A 17,151-nucleotide genomic window follows, 5' to 3' on the forward strand; every position below is an offset into this window, starting at 1 on the left:
ACAAACGTTTCATGCTACTTCATTTTATTAAACACAGTAAGTATTACATCAGTTTTAAAATGTCGAGCAATCTTCAGCCACATATAGAATTTTTTAATTAAATGGACAATGTACATTTTTATACTTATTTCATTTGCCAGCATTACAAAGAGGGTAGGTATATAGACAGAGAGGTTAATTTCATCATTAAGAACATGGTATTAGAATGTCCTTCTCCATCTGTAGATTTTTTATCACTCATGAAGTGAGCATGAAACAGTTGTACTACACTACATTGGATATCCTTGTTGCTTATTTTGACTATATATATATATGAGCAAAATAGCTAGTTCTAAAATCTCTAAATGAGATATAAGTAGTAACAACACTAGACAGTAACATTTTTTTGCTACTATAACATGGCTGTTCTATAAAGAACTATGTTACTGCATTTTAATCCCAGGAAAACATCTTTCCCAGCTGGTTAACAACACACAACCTGTGTTCAATATATTGTGATTAAGGAAGTGAATTGCTTCCCTCCAATATGCTAAGACCAATAGACCATGGTTTCTGGGTCTTTACCCTTCATCAGTAATGGACACCTGCCTGCTAAAGATGGCAGTTACTCATCCCTACCCACAATGTATAAATGTTACCATCTAATATTGTTACTATTTATATCTCGTTTAGAGATTTTAGAACACAGCTTGTGTGTCTTTAACCAGCTGGAAAAGGTGTTTTCCTAGGGTTAAAATGAAGTAACATTATCCTTTATAGAATAGCCATGTAATTGGGGCAAAAAATGTTACTATATATAGAGAGAGGGCTATGCCAACAAAGTGCAAGGTGTTGGTAGGGTCGCCTATGCTGGACAGGCCAAAGGATAGAGACCAGACTAGTATGAACCACCTCTCTCACAGATAAAAATGGGTTTGTGTAAGTCCAACACCCCTACCTATAAAAGAGGCAAAGTTACAGAAGCATTGATGACAATTCAAAACCAACAAGGCCTTCCTAGGAAAGGAAGACCTTCCTTCAGGGAAAAGCAGCTTTTTTTTTTGTTCCTTCTCGAGCCATTCCTGGCTCATAAGGGCCGGTTTCCCGGTTTCTTGGCATATAGGTTCCCCACCTGGATGGGACGCTGGTCCATTGCAGGTAAGCTGCAAGATGCAGGAGGAAAGAGTGAGAAAAAGTTGTGGCGAAAGAGTCAGCAGAGGTTCGCCATTACCTTCTGCTGGAGCTGCGTGGAGCTTAGGTGTTTCGCTCATAAACACACACATCGCCCGGTCTGAGATTCGAACCCGCGATCCCTCGACTGCAAGTCCGCTGCCCTAACCACTGGGCCATTGCGCCTCCACAAGGGAAAAGCAGCTCAGAGTTGAACAGTGGGGAAAAGTTGTCTATGGCCTTTGTTCATAAGTAATGAAGAGCATATCTAAGTAAGAATAGCAACACTTGCAGCAACATTGGCTCATCCTAATTATCATCATTTTAACATCCATTTTCCCCAGCTTCCAAGGGTTAGATGAAATTTCTTTGAAGCATATATTCTATGGATGGATGTTCTTTTTGTTACTAACCCACACCTATTTTGAAGCAAGCTAATATTTCTCCTAGTCCTTCAAACAGAAACAGTACAATGGCTGAACAACAATCGTTGGGCGTGTTTTCACAGAAGATTGCAAATGAACAACACTGCTTGTATAACAGTGATGTTTGTTTACAATTAGTGCATGATGTCAAGACAAAGTGACACAGCTTGGCCATGTGGTAAGAAGTTTGCCTCCCAACTACATGGTCTTGCGTTCAATCTCACTACATTGCACCTTGAGCAAGTGTCCCACTGCATTGCACCTTGAGCAAGTGTCTTCTACTGCAACCTTGGGCTGACCAAAACCTCATGAATGGATATGTTAGACAGAAACTGAAAGAAGCCCTGTGTGTGTGTGTGTTTGTGTATGTGTCCACCACCACTTGACAACTGGTCTCAGTGTGTTTACGTTCTCATAACTTAGCAGTTCAGCAAAAGAGAATGATAGAATAAGAAACAATCTTTAAAAAATAAGTATGGGGGTGGATTCATTTGATTAAAATTCTTCAAAGTGGTGCTACCTGCGTGGCCACAGTCTAAATGACTGAAACAAGTAAAAGATAAATGATATACTCATGCACATACACAGATACTCATATGTACACACACACACACACATACATGCATCTATCTCTCTCTCTCTCTCTCTCTCTCTCTCTTTATCTATCTATTGTTTCACTGTCCTGTTCTTGTTACCACTTTAACCCTCTGCAAAAAATCCCAAATTTTATTTAATTTGCTTTGCGGGAAGGACTGTTTCATTGAAGTTGCATCTTGTCCTTGCCTTCGTAATGTGGAGTAGATGAAACAGGGACAACTGAAGAAAGGGAATATTCTTTATGTTGTATGTCTTGTTTCTCTGTTTTTTTTTGTTGTTTGAAAAAAAGCTTGTTTCTATATTCTTGTTTTTATGTTTTCGTTTCTCATTGTGTTAAACATTTTGTTGATGTCCTGTACCCATATATGCATGTATATATATAGGTTTGTACATATATGTATGTATATATGCATATATTTATATATTGTTTGTATTATATATATATATATATATATATATATATATATATATATATTATTTGTATATATATATTATATATATATATATATATATTATTTGTATTATATATATATATATATATATATATATATATATATATATATATATATAATATGTATACACACATACACACAAACCCACACACATGATGGGCTACATTCCATTTCCATCTATCAGATTCAATGACAGTGTTTTGATCACTCCAGGCTTAAGGTAAAAAAAAAAACATTCATCAAAGTTGCTGTATGGTAGAAATGAACCTGAAGTCATATGGGTGTGAAGTCAATTTCTTAACCACACAACCATGCTCGTACCTGCTACAAGGAAACATTAAGTAACTTAGGCTGGAATGCTTCTTGCATAATCCACATGTATAGACTAATTGGCATATTCCAGTAAATAAGATTAATGGGAAAGAAAGAATCATTGATATTAGTGTAGAAATAAACTTTAGGAAGCAAAATTACTATTACCACCATAAAAAATAACAATTTCTAACATTGTAAAATAATAATTTTTAGCAAAATAAACAAAGGAATAAAGAAAATTATGAAGTATTTTATTAAGTGGGAAAATTATTAGAATTAAAATAGGACAATAATGGAGCAGACAAGCTTAAATTCTGGAATAAATGTTTGCTGTAGATGATGGAATGTTAAGCTGCAATGACTGGAAATGAGAAATAAAATTTAAAACACACACACACACACACACACACATAATTAAACAGTATCTTTATTTATTTATTATGAAGCCAGTGTTCTACCAGCACTCAAATAGGATGGTATGTTTAGTTTTTAGTACTAGGAACTGATTGTAGAAAATAAACAAAATATATAAATACATGTAATGTGGTGGTGTGAAAAACAAAAGATTTTGTAGATGAGTTTCGTGAACTGAATGTAGTAGAAATTAGATATGGCATTTGGTAGGGGAAGCACTTAGAAAGAGGCAGGCTAAAGGAGTTGAATTAATCTAAAGGTTTAAACCATCGCCATCACCACCACCATCATCCTCATTGCTTTAACATCTTTTTCATGCTTGCATGTGTCAGGCATGAATATGTTGGGGTGCAGTTTATTATGGCCAGATTCTTCCTATTGTCAGCCCTTGCTTGTTTCCAAGTGAGGTCATAATCTCCGTCTGTCAAACAAGAAAAAGCCCAGACATGCTTTTGTGGTGGATTGCAAACATATATGATGAGGAAACTATGAAACCTCTCACACAGATATGCACACACACACACACACACACACAAACATACAAACACACTGCATATCTATCTATCTATTTATGTGGGTGTGCATGTGTATAAAAACAATGAACTTTCAGTTTCTATCTACCATATTCATTTACAAAGATTTGGACAGCTTGAGGCTGTTGTTGGAAAAACACTCGTCCAAAGTGCTATGCAGTGGGACTGAACCTGAAACTATATGGTTGTGAAGCAAACTTCTTAACCACTCAGCTATAGACCTGGAAGGGAGATAAAAATCAAAAGGGATTTATGGAATTTTATTGATGGTTCACATTCTTTTTTAACTAACAGTAAGCTGAAGTTAGTTTGAAAATACATGAAGACTTTAAGTATAACATAAGGTAAAACCTACAGAAAATATTAATGTTTCACAAACTTCCAGCCACATGCACAAAGAGGCACATCGGCCTACATGCATCCATGTGTTGCACTAAAACCTACACTCAAAAAACCATCCACAACTACTTAGCATGTTGCTTATGTGACTGAATATGAAAACATTAGTTACATGACATTGAAGCAGCTGCATTTAGCCAATACATCTTCTCACAAAGATACTCAGAAAAAAAGAACAACTACACAAACAAAACACACACCAATATGTGTATGTTCTCATATGCTCACTAAGAATTTTTATTAATATAATATATCGAGGTGTATGTAAGGCACACATTGTAAGTCCATACAGGTGCGGGCACAGCTGTATGGTTAAAAAGCTTACTTTGCAATCATGTAGCTTCAGGTTCTGTCCCACTATGCAGTACTTTGGAAAAGTGTCTTCTGCTATAGCCCTGGCCAGCCAGTGTCTTGTAAGAGAATTTGATGGACAGAAACTGCGTGGAAGCCCATCCTAGATACATGTATGCATGTGTGTGGGCATATGTGTGTTTCCGTGTGTTTGTGTTCCCTCCCCACCACTTGACAACTAGTACATCCCTGTAACCTAGCTGTTCAACAAAAGAGACTGATAGAATAAGTGCCAGGCTTAAAAACAAATACTGGGATCAGTCTTTTATTCTTTTATTTGTTTCAATCATTTGACTGTGGCCAAGCTGGAGCACTGCCTTTAGTCGAGCAAATTGACCCCAGGACTTATTCTTTGTAAGCCTTGTACTTATTCTATTGGTCTCTCTTGCTGAACCGCTAAGTGATGGGGACGTAAACACACCAGCATCAGTTGTCAAGCGATGTTGGGGGTACAAACAGACACACAAACATATACATACACATATATATATATGATGGGCTTTCAGTTTCCGTCTACCAAATCCACTCACAAAGCTTTGGTCGATCTGAGGCAATAGTAGAAGACACTTGCTCAAGGTGCCACGCAGTGGGACTGAACCCGGAACCATGTGGTTGGTAAGCAAGCTACTTACCACACAGCCATTCCTGCGCCTGTTTAACTAAACCCTTCTAAGCAGAGCCCCAGCATGGCTGCAGTCCGATGACTAAAACAAGTAAAATATATAAGATAAAAGAGTCTTCAACACACTGAAATTCTGAAGCAGTGTTTTTGAAAGGGGGCTGTGTGCATATCACTTGGGTGGGAGTATGGCACTATTTTGGTGGGTTGTGTGTTACTTCAGAATAGGGTGTAAGTAAACAAGTGAATTAAACTTGCAATTAAATTTTGAATATTGATATAAATATTGAATATTGATTTGCCTGTTGATGATAAAGGCACACATTATTTTGGAAAATTGGAAATTTGGCATGGCATAAAAAAAAAGAAAAAAAGAGAAACTCTTCCCAAAATAATAATCTCACATACACTTTCATTGAAATGCAACTCTATTGGAACAATAACATGAGGACCATGCTCCCTCCTCAACATGAACAACCACACACAAGCAGTCTAATATAGTCCAGTGCTCCGCATCCAGTATGTCACGGCACACTGATGTGCCATGAGATGATGCTAAGTGTGTTGCATCTAGCCTGAATATAATCTTTTTCCTTATACTTTTAGTTATGTTTTTAGCTCAGGTGTGCTGCTGAATTTTGAAAAGAATATAAGTGTACCACAAGAGAAAAAAGTTTGAAGAGCACTAATATCATCCATAGACATATGAACACACTACCAATCAAATTACACTCAAAATGGCTGGGCCTAACCTGGAAGGGAGGAATCACTTCAAAGTAAGATTTTAAGAATGTAATAACATTATATGGAAGACTGGTGGGATTATTATTTGTATGGACTTAAAGATTGGTTGCTATTTAGTATATAATTTAGTTATTGTAGGTTTACTATTAATACCTCTACAGATGTACATAGATTTATATGTTTCTTGTTGTAATTTAATTTTAAAGTTAATGTTTAATCTTGCCTATATTTGATTGAATACTGTTTATACATAGGGTAAATGTGTTTGAAAGTTGTGTTTTGATTTTTGGTATGTTTGTTCCCAAACAGCACTTCTTTTAGTGCTGTTGACACTGCTGGATTAAATGTCAAAACCATAATGATACCTGTGGGACAGCTGATGATGGAGGTATGTTGGATTGTTGGTATGGCTATTTGTGTATATGTGGAATAGTGTTATAACACACCCTTTTCATTAATATGACATAAAATTCATTTTTAAATGATTTAAAATTATATTTAAAATTAGACTGAAAGTGTATATAAGAAAATAGCTGTTCAAATAGACTGAAAATTCAAAAGGTTTAAAAAATAATCTCATAACTATAAATTTGCAGTGTTAGCAATTAGAATATAAGTTCTGAATCTTTATTCAATAACTTAAATCTAGGGACAATTATTTTGAATTTTTATTAGCAGCACAACTGTTACAGCTTCCTATAACAACTATATATTTTTTCTTTTGATAGGATTTTCCATGCAATATAAAATAGTGTGTTAGAGCTTTTCAAATTCCAGAAGGAAAGATTTGTGGCTGAATTTCACTTTTTTTTCTCTTTTTGAAAGTTCTGTTTTGAGCAAATCTAGATTCAAAGGAGTTTAATGTAAGTTCAGTATAGCAAAAGGAGGAGGCAGGAATGTTCACTTCAGCTTGGTATAGCTTTTTACTTAAACATTGTACATGATAGGGCAATAATTAGGAGTAGAACAATTACAGTTAAGGTAAAGGGCAAGTTATTAGAGATATAATTATCTTATAAGTTATCACATAATTTTGCATGAGCCAATGTGGCCATTAGCTCTAAATATTTAGAATTTAATGTTTTTTTTTATACTTTTGTCTATCAAACACTCCTCTAACCTTGTGAATTAAATCATCCTATCAAATTAGTTACCTTATATTTACTGTATAAATTATGTTCTAAAAATTCTAAATAATAGCTTGAATGAGCAACTGCTGTGAAATTCTGAAGCTATAAATGACTTTAAAAACTATATACCAAAATCTTGTGAGAGGATTTGGTAGATGGAATCTGAGAGAGTTTTACCATATGTATATCATCATCATCGACATTTAATGTCTGTTTTCCATGCTGGCATGAGTTGGACAGCTTGATAGGAATTAGCAAGGCCACACCAGGTTCCATAGTCTATTTTGACTTGGTTTCTATCACTGGATGCGCTTCCTAATGGCAACCACTCCACAGAGTGTACTGGGTGATTTATACTTGGCCCCCTCATCAGCTGCTTTTTACATGGTGCCACAACAGTGCTTTTTACATGGTGCCGGCACCCAAACCAATGCTTTTTACATGACCCCTTGGTTTTAGGATTTAAATTCTGCTGTGGTGGGCAGGTCTTCTGAGTACAGCAATGCACAACATATCGCAGTCCTCTGTCACTATTTCAGTCCTATATATATGTGTGTGTGTGTGTGTGTTTGAACCCCCTCAGCTTGATATCATGTAATAGCAGTATCCTTCATTTCCAGTCTTTCATGAAAAACATTGTCTGGTCATGGGAAATATTACCTTGCTTGGAAACAAGTGATGGTTGGCAACAGGAAGGGTAACCAGTCATAGATTGTTTGCCTTGACAAATTCTGACCCATGCAAACATAGGAAAGTGGACATTGAGGCAGCTGTAATGACAAGTGTGTGTTTGTGAGCATTAGAAACTTAGTCTATGGTTTCAGTGGTAAAATAACAACGAAGTAAAAAAAAAGTTCTGTGGACATGAAAGGTTAATGGAATATCTTTAAAAATCAGTTAGAATCATGTTCTCTACACAACACTCTTAAAAAAGCCACTGATTTACTTTTATACCTATACATATGTATATACACATACATACATACATATAATGATAATGGTGTATGTATGTATATATACATGTGTGTGACGCGCATATATATATATATATATATATATGTATCCATGTCTTTATACATGTATATATATATATGTTATATATATATATATATATATATGTATGTATATATATATATGTATGTATATATATATATATATATATATATATAATATATATATGTATATATATATATATATATATATGTATATAATATGTATATATATATTATATATATATATATATATATATATATATATATACATATGTTTGTGTATATATATATATATATATGTATATCTATTTTATATATCTGTCCACCCCTCTCTCTCTTCTCATATATATACACACACAAATGTATGTCTACATATGCATATACAGATACATATATGAAAGCAAAATGGAAATCAGCTCCTTTCTCATGTATAGGAAACATGACTATAGCTAATTTATAAAGATTTTCCATTAACCTTTTAAAACAATTTCGCATCCACCGATTTATAATTTTTTTTTATTGTACCACTAAAACTCTACAATAAACTATCTGAAATGTCTGTGTTTCAAGCATTCAATGTACTTTCTCATTATTTAGTCTAGATTTATATATTCATCTTTATTTCCTAGTGTGAACATACATTGACTTTCTGTTTCACTCACTGCTATCTTATGCAAAATTTTCTATGATCAGCAGATGCCAGAGGTCATGTGTGAGGATATTGCTGTTATATATACGTATATATATATTTATATATATATATATATATCTAAAGCCTCAGCTGTTGTACTGTTTATTGCCTGTCATAGTTTTCAAGCCTATTTCATACATACATGCATATAAATATACATACATTCATACATACATACATGCCTGTGCATACATACATGTATTTTCCATACATGCATATTTACATACATGCATACATACATTCATACATGCATATATACATACATGCATGCAGGCATGCCTACATATATTAGATTGGAAAAAAGTTGTATCTCATTTCGAGATGAGAAAGAAACAAATGCTTCTTTTGATCTTGATACATTTAATCAAGATAATATTCCTTTCATTATTGATAACACAATCCCATTTACTTGTCAATTTGTTGATTCCTTGGGTATAAAATTTTTCAGGTTTTGAAGCAAGGGAATACTCAATATTATTTCTAACCTCTTAACGGTTAATGAATTGTTTTCCCCTCAAACTAATATTGTAATGATCTGAAAAAGATGATAGTCAGATGGAGCAAGTTGAGGAGAATAAGGAGGATGAAACAAGACTTCCATATTTAGTGCTGTAATCTTTTCCTGTGTGACCTGGGCAATATGTGGTTTTGCATTATCATTAAAAGCAACAACCCTTTGTGATTGATCAATGTTGGGTGCAATTTCTTCAAATCTTTATACAGTGCTTCCAGTTAACAATACTTCTCCATATTAACTGTTTCATTTTGATTTAACACTTCATGATAGATGACACTCTTCATATCTCAAACACAGAGAGTGACTTTTTTTCAGGTGTAGTCTTGGTTTGGGAGTGGATTTTCCTTTTTCGTCGGATGCTAACAATTGTCATTTCCATTGGACACGCTTATAGGGAACCCACTTTTCATTACTTGTGATGAAAGGTTCTGGAAATATTCCATAGCAAGCTTATGACAAGCAGATGGCAACTCTTTGATGATGGAGGACCAACTGACTAAGTGTAAACATTTTTTTCTCATTCATGAAGGTGTTTTATGATCTAAGTAGGACTTGAATTGAACTGCATTGCTAATTTTCATGCAGTCTGCTTTGGATTTTCCTTAACTACCATTTTTAGAAACTCAGTATTGACAGAACCTGATCCCCCAGATCAAGGAAAATCTTCAAAAGAAAAATTTCCTGTGCAAAACTGACCAAGACACTATTGGCATGACTGGACACATCAAGATTAATTTAATGATTATTTCTTGTTGCTTCCATTGACACAAGAGTGGCTGTGTGGTAAGAAATTTGCTTCTCAATTACATGGGTCCATGTTCAGTTCCACTGTGCAGCACCTTGGGTAGAGAAATTTAGAAATGATTAGTAAGTATACTATACAGGAAACTGGTGAACAGCATACTGGTGCATAACATACATTTAATATGTGCAGTCGATAATATATATACGAAAGAAGGTTTGAAAATGCAATTTTAAAGATGTTTATTCACTTGACTGGTTTCACTTTTTTAGAAAAAGATTGTCAAAAGTAAAATGTAAAGCTTTGTATAAGCTTTGTTGTGTTGAGTACTGGTTGTCACAAAAGTATTAAAATACATATATACATTCTTTGATTATAATAAGAAAATGTTAAAAATAGTTTACAAGAAAGTATTTAGGAAAATATTCAACAAAAAGAATTAGGAGTTCAATGAAAATCATGTTTGTTTGGTAGTATATATATAATATATATATATACATATACAGAAGGAGATATATTTAAGAGTTTACAAACAATTTGAGAGGAACCAACCTGTCTTTCTGGCATTTTTGTTTTTGTATTAAAATACATGAACATCATGGACAGGTGAGACAACTGGGCCCTAATCCCATTCAGGAATGATATTTTGCCATATATAACAAAAATATATAGAAAGAAAATCACCAAATTCAGTTCAGTGCTTTATTGATTTCTGCCTGAATTTTTTAATCCCATTTTTGTTTTGTTATACATACATACATACATGCATACATGCATACATACATACATACAACATACATACATACATACATACATACATATATATATATCTCTTATTATAATATATATATATATATATCTACACACACACAATGGGGTGCTGAAAAGTTCCTTGTTTTAAGAGTATTGTGAAAGGCCTTGTTGGAGGACCAACTTTCCAAGTTCTTTTACAGGGCTTAGAAAAGCTGAAAGACCACTGCAATAAGTGTGTGAATCTAAGAGAGGAATATGTTGGGTAAAATCATAATTAACTGACCCTCTTGCATTTTCTTTTGCTCAAAAGAACTTTTGAGCATCCCCTTGTATATATGTTCTCTTGTGGAAGTGCCATCCAACCAAAATGCAAATATATGGGAAACTACCACCTGTGTCATCTCTTGTGAAAGGTAGGAGGGTCCAGTTTGCTGGACATTGTTGTAGAGCTGAAAAAGAAGTAATTTCTACTCTTCTCCTCTGGAAGCCATCTACTCGCAATACCAGAGGGCGCACACTCTCCTACCCTGATGTAATCTCCAGGGATATAGGCATCCAGCAACAGGACCTCCGTAATGCCATGATGGACCGTGAAGTCTGGCGTAGCATGGTAAATTCCATTGTCTCGACCACGGTCGAACAATGATGATGATGATGATGTATATATGTTTATATAATTGGCCATTTGTCCATAAGTTTGAAAAATAGCGCATTCTAAGAATATTTTAGTAAAGAGATTATGTGCCTCCAGCCAACAGGTCTGATGAGTTGCCTATATTGCTAAAGGCAATAATAGATGTGAAACCAATGGTAACTTTCTGATAGCCCATAACCAACGACTACATATGTGTGTGTGTATTTGTGTTTGTTCTACTAACACTTGGTAAACAATGTTGGTTTGCTTATATCCCATTAACTTAGCGGTTTGCCAAAATATCAAGAGAATAAGTACCAGACCATACTTAAAACTGAATGCTGGGGTCAATTTGATCAGCTAAATCTTCCAAGACAATGCCCCAGCATAGCCACTGCACAATAATCGAAACAGTTAAAAGATAAAAGATTCCTGATAAATGCAGCAAAATGGTGATTGATCCAATAGAAATGGTCGCTTGTGACCAGCAGTACTATTGATGCACTATAAAATTTAATGCACTATAAAAAATTTTTTTAAATTAATAAAATAATATTGAAAAAATCAGCTAATTGCTATTACAAAAACAGAATTGAGATGATAAGGGGAAACTTTATGCAGCTGCTCAACCAGTTAAAATGGCTGCCAAATTACTTCCAGCCATACTCTGTCGTCTTAAAAAAAGTAGCAACTCCATTTGATAATTTCTTCCAAAATATCTTTTAAGTGGCACAGTTGCCAGCACTAGGATTGTGTGTGTTCATAGACATGCTCAATCAGTGTTGACCTGGCATTAAATAACAATAACAACAACAACAACAGCAAAATAGAGTATTAATTTTGAAGTTCACATAATTGTGAAACATCTATCTTTTATCTTTTGTCTGTTCCATGTTTCAGTCATTAGACTGTGGCCATGCTGGGGCACCACTGTGAAGAAAGTTTTGTTGAATGAATCAACCACAGTACTTTTTTTTTTTAAAGACTGATACTTATTTTATCAGTTGCTTTTGCTGAACTGCTAGATTACAGGAATGTAAACACAACACCACCAATTGTCAAGCAGTGATTGGGCCATCCAAGAATTTGGACCCGGAGATCTCCTTTTCCAGTGACTTAGAGGGCCACCTCCCGGTGGTGTTGGGCGTCAACGAAGAGCCCTCGACTACAACAAGACGACCAAAGTTTTTTTTTTCTTTTCCAAGGTCTGAGGTCTCCTGACCCTAAGCCCTAGACCATTACCTAATCACCCTTACCCGTCTTGTTGCTTAACAACAACAACAGCAGTGATTGGGGACATCCTCAAACACGAATACATGCATGTACACACGCATGCACAGACATATATTTATACGATGGGCTTCTTTCAGTTTTCATTTAACATATCCACTCACAAGACTTTGGTCGACCTGAAGCTATAGTTGAACCATGTGGTTGGGAAGCTTCGTACCACACAGCCACACCTGTGCCTGTAAAGATAAAACCCAATAATCCTGAAAATGTCCAAAGCTGTCTTTTGCAAAATGGATCTCTATTGGTTTTATACAATGAGTATTCTAGTCGTTTGATCAACTAAACTACCTACCAAGTACTCCTCAGATGCCTATGATCTATAAACAGAGACAGCTTGTTATAATATGTAACAAAGCTGGATCTTTTGAATTACAATTATATTCCTTCTGACAGCCTACGAAAGCGTCTGGCTAACCAGTTTTACTCTTTAAGCTTGGAGCAGCCTGAGGCTATAGTAAAAAGACACTTGCCCAAGATACCACACAAGGTCTCATGATTGATTGTAAAACAAGTTTCTTAATCACCCAGCCATGTCTTAATTAATGACTTGTCAGAAGAAATGATAATATTAAATATTGATAAAAGGCAGCAAGCTGGCAGAATCATTAGCATGCTGGGCAAAATGCTAAGCAGGTATTTTGTGCATCTTTACATTCTGAGTTCAAATTCCACTGAGGTTGATTTTTGCATTTCATCCTTTCAGGGTTGATAAGATAAGTACCAGTTGAACACTGGGGTTGATGTAATCAACTTAACCTCTTCTCCTCACTTGCTACCCTTGTGCCAATATTTTTAATCAATATTAAACATTGACTAATAGAATATTCTCGATGCTGAATATATTTCTAGTCAATTCTATATTGCTTCTTGATTAGAATGTTAACACTAACTTATATATTGAATCAAGTGAAATATTTCTTCACATATTGCAATCCATGTGATCATGAAAAAGTGATGTTAAATCAATAAAGATGATGATGTGTTTATAGATATTTATATAAATATATATATATATATATATATATATATATATATACATATATATATATATATATTATATATATATATATATATATTATATATATATATATATATATATATATATATATATTCATACATACACACAAACATATATAATTTAATTTTTACTTTTTCCTTCTCCATTTTTCATTTTCTGTTTTTTAACCTTCTACATTTTCTATTTGCTTCCTTCTCAGCTTCTGGTATTTCTTTTCTTATTCAATTTTTAGTTCATTATGGTATGTGATTTGTGCCTGATGAACATTTTTGAGGTATTTTTCAACATATGAAACTATTAGTAGCACATAATAACATGTATTATATCTATTAAATGATAAATATATATATATATATATAAACATACATACTATGTAGGTAGCTAGGGTAAATCCCAGCTGTTTCCTGTTGAAGCACATCTGCTTATTCTGTTATTACAATCCAATATGTAGTCTCAGTCGTTGTTGCGTGTTCAAAATGCATACAAAAAATTGAGAATTATGGAAATATTTGCAGTTAAACAGGAAAATAATACCCCAAAATTTCCAATTTCCTGTTCTGTTTTATACATACATACATACATGCATGCATGCATGTATGTGTGTATGTATATATATGAATACATACATACATACATACATACACACACCACAGGTGATTTTCGGTTTCCCCCAGTGGAATTTACTAACAAGTCTTTGGTTACCCAGGGGCTACAGTATACGACACTTGAGACTGAACCTGGAACAATGTAGTCAAGAACCAAACTTCTCAACTATGCAGCCTGGTCTGCACTCATTATATAAATACAATGGGCATGTCCCTTGTCCTAATGTTGCAACAGTTGATATGGCTCTGAATGTTAGCAGCAGACCTGTCTAATTTATGCTTAAATATTGAAAAATTGATATATTGTTACAGAATGAAAAAAAAAAAAAAAAAGAAAAGAATAAAAAATCAATTTTGATAAATTTCGCTATTTTTATATCCAGTTTTATAGTTTTTACGGTTTGGGGTTGGATGGTTGTACAAGCATAAATAGTGTGGTTATGGAAATATGGAAGTTTGGATGTCTTTATGAATATTTGAAATATGTGAATTGCAATCTTGCTGTGAGGATCTGGGTGCTGCTTTGCAGGTAGATTTTAAGCATGTTGAGTGATAGTAGTTGAAAGTATAGCAACGACTGTGAGGTGAGAATAACTAAAGGTGATGATGATGATGGTGGTGGTAATAGTGGTGGTGGTGGCACTTGATTTAATAGCATGGTCATAATGGTAGTGATGATGGTGGTGGTGGTGGTGGCAATGTTGATAGCGGAACTGGTCATTGTTGTAGCACTAATGATGTTGTTGGTGGTAGTGGTGTTGATCATGATGGTGGTGTTGGTAGCAGTGGTAGTGTTGGTAACAGTGTTGGTGTTGGTAGTGGAGGTGTTGTTGGTTGTGGTGTTGTTGTTGTTGGTGGTAGTGGTATGTTGTTGTTGTTGTTAAGCAACAAGACAGATAAGGGTGATTAGGTGATGGTCTAGGGCTTAGGGGCGGGAGACCCCAGACCTTGGAAAAAAACAAAAACTTTGGTCGTCTTGTTGTAGTCAAGGGCTCTTTGTTGATGCCCAACACCACTGGGAGGTGGCCCTCGAAGTCGCTGGAAATGGAGATCTCAAGGTCCAAATTCTTGAACAGCGTAGTGGTATGTTGGTGGTGGTGGTGGTGATGTCAGTAGTAGTAGCAGTAATGTATGATGTTGTTGTTGTTGTTGTTGGTTGTGGTGGTGATAGTGGTGATTGTAGTTGCAGTGGTGTTGGTTGTTGTAGTGTTGATTGCAGTGGTGTGGAAGGTATGATGGCTGCAGTGGTGATAGTGATGGTAGTAGTGGTTGTGTAGTTGGTGGTGATGGTGGTGGACAGTAGTGGTTGTGGTGGTTTTAGTGGTTATGGTGGTGGTTGTTGTGATGCTGGTTGTTATGGTGATTGAAGTTGTAGTGGGAGTTGTGGTGAAAGTAGTTATGATGGTAGCGGTGGTGGTGGTGGTGCCCAAGATGCCACGCAGTGGGACTGAACCCGGAACCATGTGGTTAGTTAGCAAGCTACTTACCACACAGCCACTCCTGCACACACACACACACATATATATATATATATTTATATCCTTTCTTTGTCAGAGTTGTCAGTGTTGCTCCTGATTATTATAAACACTTCATCCAAACATAAAATCTGTATTATTTAATTTCTCTGTCTGAAGAATTTGTATCCATTGAAGTTCCTTACATGTCTATCTATCATGTAAAACTTTGTAATTCCTATTAGCAAATGAAACACATGTAATGGTGAATATATAATACCAAAAGATTTCCAATATCCTATATATCTCTCTATATATAAACGGCAGTTTGTCTGTGTGTGTGTCTGTGTGTCTGTCAGATTGTACCCTCACCCTGACCATGGCTTTCAACCGATTCTGATGAAACTTGACACACACATAGCCCAATGTCATAATTCAAAACTAACGCAGCGAAAATTTTGAAAAGTTCCCCCAGTTCTGAAAAAAATTGATAAATTCGACATGGGGTCGAGAATCAGAAACACAAACCACAGACTGTCTAGGGGACGCAACTCGACCTTTTTAACTCTCATAATTTTTTTTCCATTTTTTTCTATTTTTTGGCTATAACTCTCTAAAAATGCTTTATAGTTATTTCCCTTACAAACCCAAGCAACGCCGGGCGATACTGCTAGTATATATATATATCAAAAAGTCTTTTCTGTGCCATAGGGTCATAGGGCCAATTTCCTGGATTCTGTGGTGTATGAACTTCCACCAAGATAGGACACCAGTCATGCATTGTCTCGTAGCTTCAAGATTTCAATGGTGTGTTTGTATATTTTTAGAATGACATTGTAGGGTAAGTGTGAGAGGTTGGATCTGATCAGTTTTAACTTAAAATAGGTAAAATATTCAGGCCAGATATGACCAGATTAGATGCTAAAGGGTTAAGCTTCAAAAATTATTAGAAAGTTGTAACAAAATCTTTCATGGAAAACACATCTAAGACTAACACAAATTTATTGAACTTTAGCCCTCATCTCATAAATGGCAAGGCAATATAGAGTACAATTTGCTGGGAACTACTTTAAATAAAAAATTAACTGTAACATCATCATTTGACATTTGGTGACCTCAGCTGGCCTCATATTTGACCTTTGGTAATCTCAGCTAGCTGGTTGGAAAAGTTGCAAGCTCTTTTATCCAGATACCATCACTAAAGATCTGTGATATGAAATACAAGTCTTTGGTGAGGTGTATTAATGCAGAATTATGAGCTCTGAAGAAGAATTATGAGGCCTGTAATAGCAAAGGTCACAAAATGATGATGATGATGATGATG

General features: G+C 34.9%; 1 long non-coding RNA gene across 1 annotated transcript; it reads right to left on the reverse strand.

The window, feature by feature from the left end:
• Positions 1-239: 239 nt before the first annotated feature.
• On the reverse strand, positions 240-11,679 carry LOC118766157. The gene is made up of 4 exons (XR_005002066.1): positions 11,667-11,679; positions 10,885-10,900; positions 4,950-4,952; positions 240-300 (listed from the first exon to the last, which is right to left on the reverse strand). It is a non-coding gene; the product is annotated as an uncharacterized LOC118766157 (long non-coding RNA).
• Between the last annotated feature and the right edge of the window lie 5,472 nt (positions 11,680-17,151).

This window comes from Octopus sinensis, linkage group LG15 (genome assembly GCF_006345805.1).
Source record: "Octopus sinensis linkage group LG15, ASM634580v1, whole genome shotgun sequence".
In the NCBI taxonomy this organism is placed as follows: Eukaryota; Metazoa; Mollusca; class Cephalopoda; order Octopoda; family Octopodidae; genus Octopus; species Octopus sinensis.